Source organism: Somniosus microcephalus, unplaced genomic scaffold (assembly GCF_052327205.1).
Source record: "Somniosus microcephalus isolate GS21.2 unplaced genomic scaffold, FLI_Smic_1.0 unresolved_chr2, whole genome shotgun sequence".
NCBI lineage: Eukaryota > Metazoa > Chordata > Chondrichthyes > Squaliformes > Somniosidae > Somniosus > Somniosus microcephalus.
In genome coordinates, this window is record NW_028225180.1 from 23,673,953 (window position 1) to 23,691,649 (window position 17,697).

General features: G+C 50.4%; 1 non-coding gene across 1 annotated transcript; it reads left to right on the forward strand.

Annotated features, from left to right (window-relative positions):
* Nucleotides 1–16,581: 16,581 nt before the first annotated feature.
* trnat-ugu (transfer RNA threonine (anticodon UGU)) lies at nt 16,582–16,655 on the forward strand. Its single transcript has one exon. It is a non-coding gene; the product is annotated as a tRNA-Thr (tRNA).
* The last annotated feature ends 1,042 nt before the right edge of the window (nt 16,656–17,697 follow it).

Here is a 17,697-nt window from a genome sequence, read left to right on the forward strand (position 1 = left end):
AGTAGCATCAATCACATGCCCCAGGTACTCAACTGAAGACTGAAAGAATTCACATTTGTCTTTACGAACTCTGAGTCCGTACTCTTTCAGTCATTGTAGTGTTGCATCCAAGTTCAGAAGATGATCCTCCTCTTTTGTCCCAGTGACAAGGATGTCGTCCAGGTAGCACTGGACTACTGGCAGTCCACTCAAAATCTGATCCATTGCCCTTTGGCATAGAGCAGGGGCTGACGTAATTCCAAACGGAAGGCGGCAGTACCTGTATAGCCCCTGTGTGTCACAATTGTCAGCAGCTCCTTTGATTTGTCATCGACATGCATTTGTAGATAAGCCTGGCATAAGTCTATTTCGCTGAATTTTTGCCCTCCGGCCAGGCCCGTAAAAAGATCATCAATGAGGGGAAGAGGGTACTGTTCCGCAGACAGCACCGGGTTAATAGTCACTTTAAAATCCCCGCAGATTCGAACAGATCCATCCGTTTTCAGGACAGGAACAATGGGTGTGGCCCATTTGCTCACGCTCACAGGCTCCAGGACTCCATTCTCTACTAAGGCCTCCAAGTTAGCCTCAACTTTTGGCCTAATTGCATAGGGTACAAGTCGGGCTTTGTGAAACTTCGGCTTGCTGTCAGGTTTTTTGTCCAGTCTCACGCTAATCTTTTTCATGCTCCCAAGTTCCCCATTGAAGAGTTCTGCATGTTTGTTTAACACTGCAGTCAGACCTGACTCCCCTTTTGACATCATGTGGACTGCAGGCCAGTCCAGTGTGATTTTCTCTAGCCACGCAAGTCCCAGTAGCGATGGGTAATTTCCCTTTACCACATATAGTGGCAGTTTTGCAGTCTGTCCGTTCAATTTAACTGTCACCTCAATGGCGACTCTCATGGTCACAGGTTCGCCGGTATATGTCTTTAGCACAATGTTTATTGGCTGAAGGGTAAGATGCTTTAGCATTTTGTTGTAGACAGTGTCTGAAACAAGGGACACAGCCGCGCCTGTGTCCACCTCAATCCGCACTGATTGTCCCTCCACCAGTGGTGACACCCAGTAGCCATTTGAGCCACCTGCAACCGTCAGTATGTGCACCTCTTCCTCCTCAAAGGTGTCGCTCCCCTCTGTTTTGCTTGTTCCATCATACTGCACTGAATGAACACTTTTTTCCTCTCTTGTCCAAATACAGACATTTTGCTTCCATGCTTCCCAGCTCTGTCTGTTCTTTTTTTACCTCTACAGGCGCGTTCAATGTGACCCTTTTTGCCACAATTTCGGCATTCCAGCTCCGAACACCAGCAGTCATTAGCGTGATGGCCCATTTTCCCACAACGGTAACATGTGCCATTCCGCGCACCTTTAGGCTCAGACGGCACCTTGTGAACTCTCCCTGTTGAACTCAACTGGTGAGCCTCCTTTTCCGCCATCTCATTGGAAACACTAACTTCAATGGCCTTTTCAAGAATAAGGTTGTCCTCAGTAAGAAGGCACTACTGTGTGGCTGCACTTTGCAGACCACACACAAGTCTGTCTCTAATGGTATCATTCAGCACCTCCTTGAACTGGCAGTGTTCCGACAACCTTTTTAAAGCAGCAATAAACATCGTCACTGATTCCCCCTCCTCTTGATTCCATTTGTGAAATCTAAATCTCTCAGCAATAACCAGAGATTTTGGTGCAAAATGTGCTCCAAGAATTTCCAATAGTTGCTTATATGTTTTAGTTCCTGGCTTATCTGGCTGCACAAAGCTGCGAAGTAAATTGAATGTCTTCGGCCCCATTACACTCAAAAAGATAGGCACGACCTTTTCGTTTGCCACCGCATTCGCCAAGACAAAATAGTCAAAACGTTCCTTATAAGTGCTCCATTGCTCCACATTTTCATCAAAATCACCGATGTTTCCTAATATAGTAGTCATCTCACGTTTCAAATTTCTGTTTACTCACTGCACCCGTAACATACGCAGATTCATCCCACCCTCGTCGCCACTTTGTTGTGTCGGTACCTTTTTACCTAGACACAATTAGAACTCAGAACTCAGAGATTCAAACATGAAGTGCTTTATTCGAAGGGAAAGGGAAGTTCTGGAGAGTTCCGAACAAAGAGAGCTAAACTTAACCAAGAGAACACCCAACCATTTATCTGCTGTGACAGCTCCACCACAGGTGGGAGGAGAACACACAATACATAACAAGTGTGGGCCTTGTGTTCAGTGCGGGCCCTCTGTTCAGTTCGGGCCCTGTGTTCAGGGCGAGTCCAGTGTTCAGTGTGGGCCCTCTGTCAACTCTTGATTCTTTACCTACCTGGGCAGGAGAAACACTGTTACCGAGTAGATGGCTACCTGAAGGACGGTCCTGAGGGGAACGACATGCAGAGGTCCAACCTGTCCCAGATCCATGTTGCATTCTGCTTCGAAACCTGGAGCCACGAGCTCAAGATCCTGGTGCAAACTTTGGAACTCTGAACACATCCAACTCTCCGCCCAGACCCATGGATCTCCACATTCCCCTCCTCCTCCCCCTCTCTCCCTCCACTCCGCACAACACTGAACACATCCAACTCTCCAGCCAGACCCGCCTATCTGTGTAATCCCCTCCCCCCTGCAGCCCTCGTCTCCCTCCCTCCCCCTCCCCTCCTCCTCCACCACCAACTCCGATCAACACTGAACGTAATCCAACACTCAGTCACGGCATAGACCAGCGGAACTCTGCAATCTCCTCCTCCACTCTGTCCCCCTCCAACTGTCCCTCCTCCAAACCTCCAACACCCCACTCTGTGAAACTCTGCACATATCCAACTAACCGCCCAGACCCGCATTTCTCTGCAATCTACCCCGAACGCAGCCCTCCTCCCCTCCCTCCTCATGCGTGCCTCCTCCCTCCTTCCTCCAACCCCTCCATCCTACAGCCCTCCCCTCCCTCCTCCAGTTCTCCCTCCTCCTGCCCTCCCTCCTCCAGCCCTCCTCACTCCTCCATCACTGCCTCGACCCTGAGCTCTGGAATTCTGTCTCTGGTCCTCTCTCCCTCTCTCTCCTCCTTTAAGACGCTCTTTAAAACCTTCCTCTTTGATCACCTGTCCCAATATCTGCTTATATGTCTCGGTGTCAGCCTGTGGCTGATAAACACTCCTGTGAAGCGCCTTGGGACGATTCACTACATTAATGGCGCCGTATAAATCGAGTTGCAGTTTTTCTCCGAGCGCATTAGACGACAATATCAATTTGGAATGAATAGTTTGGATTCTGGGCGAATCGACACATTAAAACAGAGCGCACCGTCAGATAGTTCGTAGAGAGTCCCCGCTGGGGAAATGCTCCTGGGCCTTGAATTTCTGACTCTTTCCCTCCCTCTGTCTCTCTGTGTGTCTCTCTCGCTCTCTTTCACACACACTCTCACTCTATCTCTCTCGCTCTATCTATATCTGTCCCTCTGTCTGTCTCTCTTTGCTTCTCTCTCTGCCTCTTTCTTTCACTCAATCTGTCTCTCTCTTTCTCTCTCTCTGCCTCTTCCTGCCTCTCTCTTTCTCTGCCTCTCTCTCTCTCATTCTGTCTCTCTTATTCTTTCTCTCTTTCTGTATCTCTATCCCTGTACCTCAGAGAAGTCAATAATTTGAATGTTTACATTTTCTGACTATCAAGAAAGCACAGGTGATGTTCAGGGATAATTAGCTGTTTTTCAAAATTCAATGTGGGCCCTGTGTTCAGTGCAGGCCCTGTGTTCAGTGTGGGTCCTGTGTTGAGTGCGGGCCCTGTGTTCAGTGCGGGCCCGGTGTTCAATGCGGCCCTGTGTTCAGTGCGGGCCCTGTGTTCAGTGGGGGCCCTGTGTTCAGTGCAGGCCCTGTGTTCAGTGCGGGCCCTGCGTTCAGTGTGGGCCCGATGTTCAGTGTGGGTCCTGTTGGTCAAAATTCACAGGGTCGCACTGAACACAGGGCCCACACTGAATACAAGGCCCAGATTGAACACAGGGACCAGATTGAAAACAGGGCCCACAATGAACACAGGACCTAGACTGAACACAGGGCCCACGCTGAACACAGGGCCCGCAGTGAACACAGGGACCGCACTGAACACAGGGCCAGCACTGAACACAGGGCCCAAACTGAACACAGGGCCCACACTGAGCACAGGGCCCACACTGAACACAGGGCCCACACTGAACACAGGGCCCGCAGTGAACACAGGGACCGCACTGAACACAGGGCCAGCACTGAACACAGGGCCCAACCTGAACACAGGGCCCACACTGAGCACAGGGCCCACACTGAACACAGGGCCCACACTGAACACAGGGCCCGCAGTGAACACAGGGACTGCACTGAACACAGGGCCAGCACTGAACACAGGGCCCAAACTGAACACAGGGCCCACACTGAGCACAGGGCCCACACTGAACACAGGGCCCACACTGAACACAGGGCCCGCACTGAACACCAGGCCCACACTGAACACAGGGCCCGCACTGAACACAGGGCCTGCACTGAACACAGGGCCGCACTGAACACAGGGCCCACACTGAACACCGGGCCCACACTGAATACAGGGCCCGCACTGAACACAGGGCCCACACTGAACACAGGGCCGCACTGAACACAGGGCCCACACTGAACACAAGGCCCAGACTGAACACATGGCCTAGACTGAACACAGGGCCCACGCTGAACACAGGGCCATGACTGAACACAGGGCCCGCACTGAACACAGGGCCCGCAGTGAACACAGGGACCGCACTGAACACAGGGACCGCACTGAACACAGGGACCGCACTGAACACAGGGACCGCACTGATCACAGGGCCGTCACTGAACACATGGCCCACACTGAACACAGGGCCCACACTGAGCACAGGGCCCGCACTGAACACAGGGCCCGCACTGAACACAGGGACCGCACTGAACACAGGGCCCGCACTGAACACAGGGCCCGCACTGAACACAAATCCCGCAGTGAACACAGGTAGGTCAGTCTGGGGGATACGAGGTGGGTCACCTTTATCTCTCTCCCTCTGCTGGTGTCTCTCTCTTTCACTGTATTCAGTCTCAATTACGGCGTCTCTGAGATCCCCTGGCATGCTCTCCTCCTTCCAGATAAGAGAAATGAGTTCATGAATTCGCACCAGTAGTGCTTCTCTGCCATGCTTTAGTGCCTCGGTGGGTATTCCATTTGCTCCTGAGGCCTTGTTGTTCTTCAGTTGTCGGATGGACTTTTCAACCTCATGCCGGGCTGGGGTTGTGCTGAGATTGTGGCGGATAGCATGCTGTGGGATGGAGCTGAGGACACTCGCATCCAAGACAGAGTCTCGGTTAAGGAGATCTTAGACGTGCTCCTTCCAGCGGGCACTGACTGCCTCTCTGTCCTTGATGTGCACCTCTCCATCCTTGGCCCGCAGTGGGGTAGGGCCTTGGGTGCTTGGGCCATAGATGGTCTTGACTGCGCTAAAGAACCACGCACATTGTCCACGACAAGGCCTTGGACAACGTGGACCACTTTCCATACCTCGGGAGCCTACTGTCAACAAGGGCAGACGTCGATGACAAAGTCCAACATCGCCTTCAGTGTGCCAGTGCAGCCTTCGGTCGCCTGAGGAAGAGAGTTTTTGAAGACCAGGACCTCAAACCCGGCACCAAGCTCATGGTCTACAGAGCAGTAGTGAAACCCGCCTTCCTGTATGCCTCAGAGACATGGCCCATGTACAGCAGGCACCTCAAAGCACTGGAGAGGTACCACCAATGCTGCCTCCGCAAGATCCTGCAAATCCATTGACAGGATAGACGCACCAACGTCAGTGTTCTTGCTCAGGCCAACATCCCCAACATCGAAGCTTTGACCACGCACAATCAGCTCCGATGGACGGGTCACATTGTCCGCATGCCCGATACGAGACTCCCAAAACAAACACTCTACTCGGAGCTCCGACACGGCAAGAGAGCCCCAGGTGGGCAGAGGAAACGCTTCATGGACAGCCTCAAAACCTCTTTGGGAAAAGTGTAACATCCCCATTGACACCTGGGAATCCCTGGCCCAAGACCGCACAAAGCGGGGGAGAGGCATCCGGGAAGGTGCCGAATACCTCGAGTCTATTCGCCGGGAGCAAGCGGAAGCCAAGCGTAAACAGCGCAAGGAGCGCACGTCAACCCAAGCACCCCACCCACCCGCCCCTTCAACCACCGTCTGCCCCACCTGTGACAGAGACTGTAGGTCCCACATTGGACTCATCAGTCACCTGAGAACTCATTTTTAATGTGGAAGCAAGTCATCCTCGGCTCCGAGGGACTGCCTCAGAAGAAGACTCAGTCGCACCTTTATCTAACTCCCTCTGCTGGTGTCTCTCTGTATCACTGCACTCAGTCTCACCTTTATCTATCTCCCTCTGCTGGTGTCTCTCTGTATCACAGTGCTCAGTCTCACCTTTATCTATCACCCTCTGCTGGTGTCTCTCTGTATCACTGTACTCAGTCTCACCTTTATCTATCTCCCTCTGCTGGTGTCTCTCTGTATCACAGTACTCAGTCTCACCTTTATCTCTCTCCCTCTGCTGGTGTCTCTCTGTATCACTGTACTCAGTCTCACCTTTATCTATCTCCCTCTGCTGGTGTCTCTTTGTATCACTGCACTCAGTCTCACCTTTATCTATCTCCCTCTGCTGGTGTCTCTCTGTATCACTGTACTCAGTCTCACCTTGATCTATCTCCCTCTGCTGGTGTCTCTCTGTATCACTGTGCTCAGTCTCACCTTTATCTATCTCCCTCTGCTGGTGTCTCTTTGTATCACTGTACTCAGTCTCACCTTGATCTATCTCCCTCTGCTGGTGTCTCTCTGTATCACTGCGCTCAGTCTCACCTTTATCTATCTCCCTCTGCTGGTGTCTCTTTGTATCACTGTACTCAGTCTCACCTTGATCTATCTCCCTCTGCTGGTGTCTCTCTGTATCACTGTGCTCAGTCTCACCTTTATCTATCACCCTCTGCTGGTGTCTCTCTGTATCACAGTACTCAGTCTCACCTTTATCTGTCACCCTCTGTTGGTGTCTCTCTGGATCACTGTACTCAGTCTCACCTTTATCTATCTCCCTCTGCTGGTGTCTCTTTGTATCACTGTACTCAGTCTCACCTTTATCTATCACCCTCTGCTGGTGTCTCTCTCTATCACAGTACTCAGTCTCACCTTTATCTATCACCCTCTGCTGGTGTCTCTCTGTATCACAGTGCTCAGTCTCACCTTTATCTATCACCCTCTGCTGGTGTCTCTCTGTATCACGGTACTCAGTCTCACCTTTATCTATCTCCCTCTGCTGGTGTCTCTCTGTATCACAGTACTCAGTCTCACCTTTATCTATCACCCTCTGCTGGTGTCTCTCTGTATCACAGTGCTCAGTCTCACCTTTATCTATCACCCTCTGCTGTTGTCTCTTTGTATCACTGTACTCAGTCTCACCTTTATCTATCTCCCTCTGCTGGTGTCTCTTTGTATCACTGTACTCAGTCTCACCTTTATCTCTCTCCCATGATAGGGTTCCCCTTGTCCTTACCTTTCACCTCACCAGCCTTCACTTTCAACGGATCATCCTCCACCATTTCCTCCACCTCCAGCGTGATCCCACTACCAAACACATCTTCCCCTCATTTCCCCATTCAGCATTCCAAAGGCAACGCTCCCTCCGCGACACCCTGGTCCACTCCTCTATCACCCCCAGCACCCCTTCGCCTTCATTCAGCACCTTCCCATGCAAGCACAGGAGATGCAACACCTGCCCTTTTACATCCCCCCTTCCCACTGTCCAGGGCCCCAAACACCCCTTCCAGGTGAAACAGCGATTTACTTGTACTTCTCACAATCTAGTGTACTGTATTCGCTGCTCACGATGCGGGCTCCTCTACATTGGGGAGACCAAACGCAGATTGGGTGACCACTTTGCGGAACACCTCCATTCAGTCCGTACGGGTGACCCCGAGCTTCCGATCGCCTGTCACTTTAATTCACCGTTCCACTCCCACTCTGATCTCTCTGTCCTCGGGCTATTGCATTGTTCCAATGAAGCTCAACGTAAGCTCGAGGAAAAGCACCTCATCTTTCGATTGGGCACTTTACAGCCTGCCGGACTCAACATCTCTCCTGCCTTCCGCCCTATCACAGACCTTGCCTTTTGTTCTTTCCTCCCCTCCCCCTTTCCCTGCCCGTACACTTGCTTAAAAACCTGCTCCATCTCCAACTTTTTCCAGCTCTGACGAAGGGTCATCGACCTAAAACGCTAACTGAAAGAAATTTGTAATAGTAAAAAAAAGTACTGGAGAAATTAATGGGACTGAAAGCCAATAAATCCCCTGGACCTGATGGCCTACATCCTAGGGTTTTGAAAGAGATGACTATAGAGATAGTGGATGCATTGGTTGTCATTTTCCAAAATTCCACAGATTCTGGACCAGTTTCTGCGGATTGGAAGGTAGCAAATGTAACCCTATTCTTTAAGAAAGGAGGGAGAGAGAAAACCGGGATCTACAGACCAGTTAGCCTGACATCAATAGTAGGGGGTAGCAAAATACTGCGGATGCTGGAAATCCGAAGTAACAACAGAAAATGCTGGAAAAACTCAGCAGGCCAGGCAACATCCGTGGAGAGGAATAGAGTCAACGTTTCGAGTCAAACTCTTTGTCAAGACTGGAAAGGCCCAGGGAATGAAATAGATTGAGAGGCCAGGCTGGGAGAGAACAAAAGAGAAGTGAAGAAACATTAAGAGGTATTCAAAACGAGACGCGATGGTGATAGGACTAGTGGAGACAAAAGACGGCTCGAGATTAGGTGTGAAATGTGCTGGCAGAATGGGAGACAGCTGCCATGTGGGAGAGAGAAAAAAAAGGAAAGTGCGGGGGGCGGGGTGGGGGGGGGTGGGGGAACCAAAACAAAGGGGTGGATAAAAATATAATAAAAAATGTAATGGGGGCCGAGGTTATGATCTGAAATTGTTGAACTCGATATTGAGTCCGGAAGGCTGTAAAGTGCCTAATCAGAAGATGAGGTGCTGTTCCTCGAGTTTACGCTGAGCTTCCGTGGAACAATGCAAGAGGCGGAGGACGGTGAGGTCCGAGTGGGAATGGAGTGGTGAATTAAAGTGACAGGCGACCGGAAGCTCAGGGTCACCCTGACGGACTGAACGGAAGTGTTCCGCAAAGCAATAATAGGGAAATTGCTCGAATCTATTATTAAGGACGTGGTAACGGGGCACTTAGAAAATAATAATAGGATTGGGCAGAGTCAGCACGGATTTATGAAAGGGAAATCGTGTTTCACAAATCCGTTAGAGTTTCTTGAGGTTGTAACGAACAGAATAGATAAGGGTTAACCAGTGGATGTGGTGTATTTGGATTTTCAGAAGGAATTCGATAAGGTGCCACACAAGAGGTTATTAAACAAAATTAGGGCTCATGGGATTGGGGGAAATATATTAGCATGGACTGAGGATTGGTTAACGGACAGAAAACAGAGAGTAGGAATAAACGGGTCATTTTCGGGTTGGCAGGCTGTAACTAGTGGGGCACCGCAGGGATCAGTGTTTGGGCCTCAGCTTTTCACAATCTACATCAATGATTTGGATGAGGGGACCAAATGTAATATCTCCAAGTTTGCTGATGATACAATGCTGGGTGGGAATGTAAGTTGTGAGGAAGATGCAAGGAGACTTCAAGGGGATATAGACTGGCTAAGTGAGTGGGCAAGAACATGGCAAATGGAATATAATGTGGAGAAATGTGAAGTTATCCACTTGGGTAGGAAAAATAGAAAAGCAGAGTATTTTTAAATGGTGAGAGATTGGGAAATGTTGGTGTTCAGAGGGACCTGGGTGTCCTTGTACACGAATCACTGAAAGTTAACATGCAGGTACAGCAAGCAATTAGGAAAGCAAATGGTATGTTGGCCTTTATTACAAGAGGATTTGAGTATAAGAGTAAAGACATCTTACTGCAATTATATAGGGCCCTGGTGAGACCACACCTGGAGTATTGTGGACAGTGTTGGTCTCCTTACCTAAGGAAGGATGTACTTACCATAGAGGGAGTGCAGCGAAGGTTCACCAGACTGGTTCCTGGGATGGGGGGATTGTCCTATGGGGAGAGGTTGAGTAGACTAGGCCTATATTCTCTAGAGTTTAGAAGAATGAGAGGTGATCTCATTGAAATATTCAAAATTCTTACAGGGCCTAACAGGGTAGATGCAGGGAGGATGTGTCTCCTGGCTGGGGAGTCCAGAACCAGGGGTCACAGTCTCAGAATAAGGGGTCGGCCATTTAGGACTGAGGTGAGGAGAAATTTCTTCACTCGGAGGGTGGTGAATCTTTGGAATTTTGTACCCCAGAGGCTGTGGAGGCTCAGTCGTTGAGTATATTCAAGACAGACATCGATAGATTTTTTAATATTAAGGGAATCAAGGGATATGGGGATCGGGCAGGAAAGTGGAGATGATGTAGAAGATCAGAAATGATCTTATTGAATGGTGGAGCAGAAAGAGGGGCCAAATCGCCCGCTCCTGCTCCTATTTCTTATGTTGGTGAGGACGAGATCAAGTAGGTTTTTCCCTCGTGCTGGTTCTCTCACCACCTGTCGCAGGCCCAGACTGGCAGTTATATCCTTCAGGACTCTGCCAGCTCGCTCAGTAGTGGTGATACCGAGCCACTCTTGGTGATGGACATTGAAGTCCCCAACCCAGAGGACATTCTGTGCCCTTGCTACCCTCAGTGCTTCTTCCAAGTGGTGTTCAACATGGAGGAGTACTGATTCATCACCTGAGGGAGGGTGGTAGGTGGTAATCAGCAGGATGTTTCCTTGCCGATGCTTGACCTGAAGCCATGAGACTTCATGGGGTCCAGAGTCTGTTGAGGGCTCCCAGGGCCACTCCTTCCCGACTCTATACCGCTGTACCGCCACCCCTGGTGGGTCTGTCCTGCCGGTGGGACAGGACATAACCTGGAATGGTGATGGAGGAGTCTGGGATATTGGCTGAAAGGTCTGATTCTGTGAGTATGTCAGGATGTTCCTTGACTAGTCTGTGGGACAGCTCTTCCAATTTTGACACAAATCCCCAGGTGTTATAATGAGCAGGACTTTGCAGGGTCGACTGGGCTGTCTGTGCCTTGGTCGTGTCCGAAGCTGGTGCCAAGGTCGATGCCGCTGGTCTGTCCATTTTTATTCTCATTATTGTTTCTCGTAGACATTTGTTACAACTGAGTGGCTTTCTAGGCCATTTCAGAGGGCAGTTAAGAGTCAACCACATTGCTGTGGGTCTGGAGTCACATACCGGCCAGACTGGGTAAGGGCGGCAGATTTCCTTCACTAAAGGACATTAGTGAACCAGATGGGCTTTTCCGACAATCTGGTATTTTCATGGGCCCTGATGGGCCTTCAATAACCATAAAACTAGAAGTTATAGACTTTAACAAGTTGGCTTTTAATCACTAAGATCAGAGCTAACATTTCAACACCCCGACTTGTTCACAGGAATGAGTCATACAGATCCTGGGATCTTTATGTAAGAGAAGTCAGGGCGGAGCCAACAGCCAAGACCTGGAACCTCCCAGGTTAGTCGGGAAAGAGGAAGTGAAACTATACACAGTGGGGGAGGGTAATATACATGAGTGCAAAACGAATACAGGATCAAGACAAACAGATTTCATTACAACTACGAGATGGAGGACCACCATTATTGGGACATGAATGGATCCGAAGACTACAATTGGATTGGCATTCCATTCTGGCACTAACTGTGACTGACACAAAAGATGATGACGTTGCACCTGGACGTCTGTCACAAATTCTATCTAATGCGGAAGAGGTGTTCCAACAAGGACTTGGGACTCTAAAAGGAGTAAAGGCAACCATAAAGATTGAGGATAACGCAACCCCAAAATTTTTCAAGGCCGTACGCCCAGCTGTGGAAGCTGAACTGGAGAGTCTGGAGCATTCGGGGGTGCTGTCTAAGGTGGACTGGAGCGAATGGGCCACACCCATCGTTCCTGTAATGAAGACAGCATTGAGCAGCACGCCTGGGGAACCCAGGAATGTTCGCATCTGTGGGGGCTTCAAGGTGACTGTGAACCCAGTCCTGCACACAGTACAGTATCCGCTTCCGCGGATAGAAGATATTTTCGCATCACTATCTGGAGGGAAACGTTTTACAAAGATTGACCTGGCTCAAGCGTATCTACAAATGGAGGTGGAAGAAGCATCTAGGAAATACCTCACGATAAACACTCACAAAGGCCTTTACCAGTACAATCGACTGGTATTTGGGGTAGCATCGGCCCCGGCTATGTGGCAGAGGGCAATGGAACAAGTCCTGCAAGGGATCCCGGGGACCCAGTGTTATTTGGACGACATCCTGGTTACGGGCGAAAATGACAATGAACACCTTGCCAACCTGGAACAGGTGCTCACGAGATTGCAGGAATATGGGCTATGAGCCAACCGTCCCAAATGCGAGTTCTTCAGGAGACAAATCTCGTATTGTGGCCACATGATTGATGAGGAAGGGATGCATAAGTCGCCGGACAAGATTGAGGCTGTAGTCAAGGCTCCAGCACCAGAAAATGTGTCGCAACTGAGGTCATTCCTCGGGTTGGTGAACTACTACCATAAGTTCTTGCCAAATTTATCTACAATTCTGCACCCACTGAATGCCCTCCTTCAAACTGGTGTAACATGGAAATGGAGTGATGAGTGTAAGCATGCCTTTCAGGACTGTAAATGCCAAATTACTTCAAAAGAAGTATTGGCCCATTACAACCCAACACTACCGATTCGGTTGGCATGTGATGCGTCACCTTACGGCATTGGAGCGGTGCTGTTACACAAATTCCGTGACGGTTCAGAGGGGCCAATAGCCTTTGCATCGCACTCGCTATCCTCAGCCGAGCGTAACTACGCCCAGATTGACAGGGAGGCCCTCAGCCTGGTGTGGGGGGTGAAGACGTTCAATCACTATCTGCACGGGCAGAAATTCACCCTACTGACTGATCATCAACCCCTGGCCTCAATTTTTAATCCAAAGAAGGGCGTTCCGGTGATGACGGCACAACGGCTGCAAAGATGGTCACTTTTTCTAGGGGCACATCAGTGTGACATAGAGTACAAAGGTACAAAACAACATGGAAACGCTGATGGGCTATCGCGCCTACCGTTGCCTACGGCGGAAGAAGCAGCTGCAGTGGACCCTGTGGAGATATTCCATGCGACCATAGTCGAATGTTTGCCTGTTATAAACGCAAGTATTGAGAAGGAAACCCGAAATGACCCAACACTCTCTCGGGTCTATGATTTGACGGTGAAGGGATGGCCAGCATATGGCGACTCACTGTTGCCAGCATTCTCGCCAAGGAGGGAACAGCTGTCAGTGTGCCGGGGAACCTTGATGTGTGGATCCCGAGTGGTAATTCCACCCAAGTTGAGAGATAGAGTGCTCAATGAGCTTCACGAGGGTCATCTGGGAGGGGTAAAAATGAAAAGCCTAGCCAGGGCGTTTGTGTGGTGGCCGGGAATCGATAAAGAAATCGAGGATATGACCAAGAGATGCACAGGATGCCAGAAGGTCCAAAACGCTCCACCACAGGCCCCGCTACATCCATGGGAGTAGCCCTCATCTCCATGGCAACGGGTACACATTGATTTCGCTGGTCCATTTATGGACTCAATGTTTCTAATCGCTGTTGACGCCCATTCGAAATGGCCAGAGGTCATTAAAATGTCCTCCACCACCACGGAGAAAACTATTGCAGTCCTAAGGACCATCTTCGCCAGGAATGTTTTGCCAGAACAGATCTGTTCCGACAATGGCCCACAGTTTGTGTCTGAGGATTTCCAGAGGTTCCTGAAGAATAATGGGGTGAAACATTACACATCTGCCCCATATCATCCAGCCACAAATGGATTGGCTGAGAGGTTTGTTTTACGACATACCACTGTAACACAAGGTGGATAACTTCCTGTTTGCTTACCGGAATGCGACACATGCAGTAACCAACCAAACTCCAGCCGTACTGTTTTTCAACCGGAGACTAAGATGTCGCTTGGATTTGCTCAAACCAAACATAAGACGAGATGTTGAGGATAAGCAGTTCCAGCACATAAATGAGAAGCCAACCAGGAGCTTCAAGATAGGGCAACCAGTCTTGGCCCGTGACTACCGAACAGAAAAATGGCAGCCAGGCACGATATGCACACAGCAGGGACCACTAATGTACACAGTGGACGTTGGAGAGAGCATCCTGAGATGCCATGCTCACCAGATTCCAGAGTCACAGGAACAAGCCAAACCTGTACCACAAGCATGTGTACCTGGTAATGAGCCCGAAGTACAGATTGTGTCTACCTCAGAAGCCGGGGTATTGGAAGCTGACGAACCAACCAATGACAATGAGCCAGAATTGACTCCACCGCCAGAACAGGATACTCGAGAAAGGCGCTATCCAGTCCGGATCAGGAAGCCTCCTCAAAGACTGAACTTATAAATGACAATTTCAGTTGATGTATATATTACTGAGAAAATTGTAATTGTAATTAGTTATTATTTAGTTGTTAAATGAATGTTATGTACTGTTTATCTAAAAGGGGAGGAATTGTTGTGTATGTACCTTTAAGGGAATAACTGGTCTTAGGCTGCAGTACCGGCAGTGACCACCCTTTTATAAATGGCCCTAGCAAGCTTCTGTAGTTTCAGTTTCAAGCTGCCTCTTGTTCAGTAAAGGACCTGTTAAACTGTTCTCCCGAAGTCTGTGTATTATTGAGGAGCGGACTTTACAGGGGATAGAGGGAGAGGGGGAGCGAGAGCAAGGGGGGTGAGAGAGAGAGGGGGAGAGACAGAGAGGGGGAGAGAGAGAGAGTGACAGAGAGAGAGTGGGAGGGGGGGTTAGAGAAAGAATGAGTGAGAGAGAGGGGAGAGAGAGAGTGAGGGGAGAGAGAGAGAGAGAAGGGGAGGGAGAGGGGGAGAGAAAGGGGGCTCTGTGTTCAGTGCGGGCCCTGTGTTCAGTGCGGGCCCTGTGTTCAGTGCGGGCTCTGTCTTCAGTGCGGGCCCTGTGTTCAGTGCGGGCCCTCTGTTCAGTGTGGGCCCTCTGTTCAGTGTGGGCCCTCTGTTCACTGCGGGCCCTGTGTTCAGTGAGTGCCCCGTGTTCAGTGAGTGCCCTGTGTTCAGTGAGTGCCCTGTGTTCAGTGAGTGCCCTGTGTTCAGTTCGGGCCCTGTGTTCAGTGCGGGCCCTGTGTTCAGTCTAGGCCCTGTGTTCAGTGAGGGCCCTGTTATCGGTGAGGGCCCTGTGTTCAGTGCGGGCCCTGTGTTCAGTGCGGGCCCTGGGTTCAGTGCAGGCCCTGTGTTCACTGCGGGCCCTGTGTTCACTGCGGGCCCTGTGTTCAGTGCGGGCCCTGTGTTCAGTGCGGGCCCTGTGTTCAGTGCGGGCCCTGTGTTCAGTGCGATCCCTGTGTTCAGTGCGGGCCCTCTGTTCAGCGCTGGCCCTGTGTTCAGCGCTGGCCCTGTGTTCAATGCGGGCCCTGTGTTCATTGCGGGCCCTGTGTTCAGTGCGGGCCCTGTTTTCAGTGCGGGCCCTGTGTTCAGTGCGGGCACTGTGTTCAGTGCGGGCCCTGTGTTCAGTGCGGGCCCTGTGCTCAGTGCGGGCCCTGTGTTCAGTGTGGGCCCTGTGTTCAGTGCGGGCCCTGCGGTCAGTCTAGGCCCTGTGTTCAGTGCGGGCCCGGTTTTCAGTGCGGGCCCGGTGTTCCGTGTTGGCCCAGTCTTCACTGCGGGCCCAGTGTTCAGTACGGACCTTGTGTTCAGTGCGAGCTCTGTGTTCAGTGAGGGCCCTGTGTTCAGTGCGGGCCCTGTGTTCAGTGAGGGCCCTGTGTTTAGTGCGGGCCATGTGTTCAGTGGGGGCCCTGTGTTCACTGCGGGCCCTGTGTTCAGTACGGCCCCTGTGTTCAGTGCGGGTCCTGTGTTCAGTGCGGGTCCTGTGTTCAGTGCGGGACCTGTGTTCACTGCGGGCCCTGTGTTCAGTACGGGCCCTGTCTTCAGTGCAGGCCCTGTCTTCAGTGCGGGCCCTGTGATCAGTGCGGTCCCTGTGTTCAGTGTGGGCCCTGTGTTCAGTGCGGGCCTTGTGTTCATTACGGCCCCTTTGTTCAGTGCAGGCCTTGTGTTCAGTGCAGGCCTTGTGTTCAGTGCGAGCTCTATGTTCAGTGAGTGCCCTTTGTTCAGTGCAGGCCCTGTGTTCAGTGCAGGCCCTGTGTTCAGTGCGGGCCTTGTGTTCTGTGTGAGCCCTGTGTTCAGTGCCGACCCGAAACGTTGACTCTATAATTTCCCTCCAAGGATGTTGCCTGGCCTGCTCAGTTTTTCCATCCTTTTCTGTTGTTATTTCGCATTTCCAGCATCTGCAGTATTTTGCTGTTGAGAGTGTAACTGAGTTGCCTTGGGACGTTTTAGTACGTGAACGTTGCTCTATTGTTGTTGAGAGGTGACTATTGAAGAGCCTGAGGCAGGTATCGGGGGATAGGACACAATCTGAGTGGTGAACTGCGCCCTGCCTCATTCTTCAAATGCACAGCACTAACTGGAGTGAGAAACAATCCAATGCAGGTGGCTCCATAGCTCAGGGGTTAGAGCACTGGTCTTGTAAACTCAGGGGGCGTGAGTTCAAATCTCCCTGGTGCCTGTGCAAATTTGTTAATTCGCAGCATGTTTCCTTTTACGTATGAAACAGCTCCGTGACCAAGACCAGAACAGGCTCTCTCTCCCTTCCCAATCTCCACCTCTCCCTCTCCTTCCATTCAATTCCCCTGTACTCCCCCTTTTTGCCTGTTTCTCTCTTCCTTACTGTTAAGTCTGTGTGTCCCAGTTATGCTTATTATAAATCACTGGACACAGACCACAAGAATAACTTTAACAGGTCTTTACTATTCGGAGGTCAGGGCTGAACTGCCCAGCAAATCCCTACACAACGTTTATATACCGGTGTGGTCACCACCGGTACTACAGTATACAGCAGCCAAGAAAAAGTAGTACATCTCTTAAGGTAGTTCTCTTAAGGTGGAACAGGTTACAAACACCACAATCCTCCCTTTTTAGCTTAACAGTTATATCCCCATTTAACATAACATAATAACATATAGATATATATCTATACAACTTCATGCAAAACAGTTCAAAGATTCAGTCTCTGAGGGGGCCTCCTGATTCAAGTTGGATAACGCCTTTCAGGGGTCTCTGATTCTCGTTGATGGCGTGACTCATCTAGTTGATCTCTTATGGATTGGACATCATCCTCAGGTACATTCACTTCTGAGGTAAATGCTTCAGGTTCACTAACTTCTTCCACGGTTGTCTCTGCCGTAACCCTGGGTTCGACCCTTGTTCTCGATTCTACCAGTTGGTCAGCATGACGCCGTATTACATTTTCACCAATATCTACCGTGTACATCAGGGGTCCTTATCTGGCCCGAATTGTTCCAGATTGCCATTTCTCGTTTTTATAGTCCCGGGCTAACACTGGTTGTCCTATTTCGAAACTCCGAGTGGTCTTGTTATTTATATGCTGGAACTGTTTGTTTTCAACTTCCCTCCGCATATTTGGTTTTAACAAGTCCAACCTGGACCGCAACCTCCTGTTATAGAACATCATGGCAGGACTTTGGTTTGTCACTGCATGAGTGGCGTTTCGATATGCCAGTAGGAATTTGTCCACCTTGTGTTGTAGT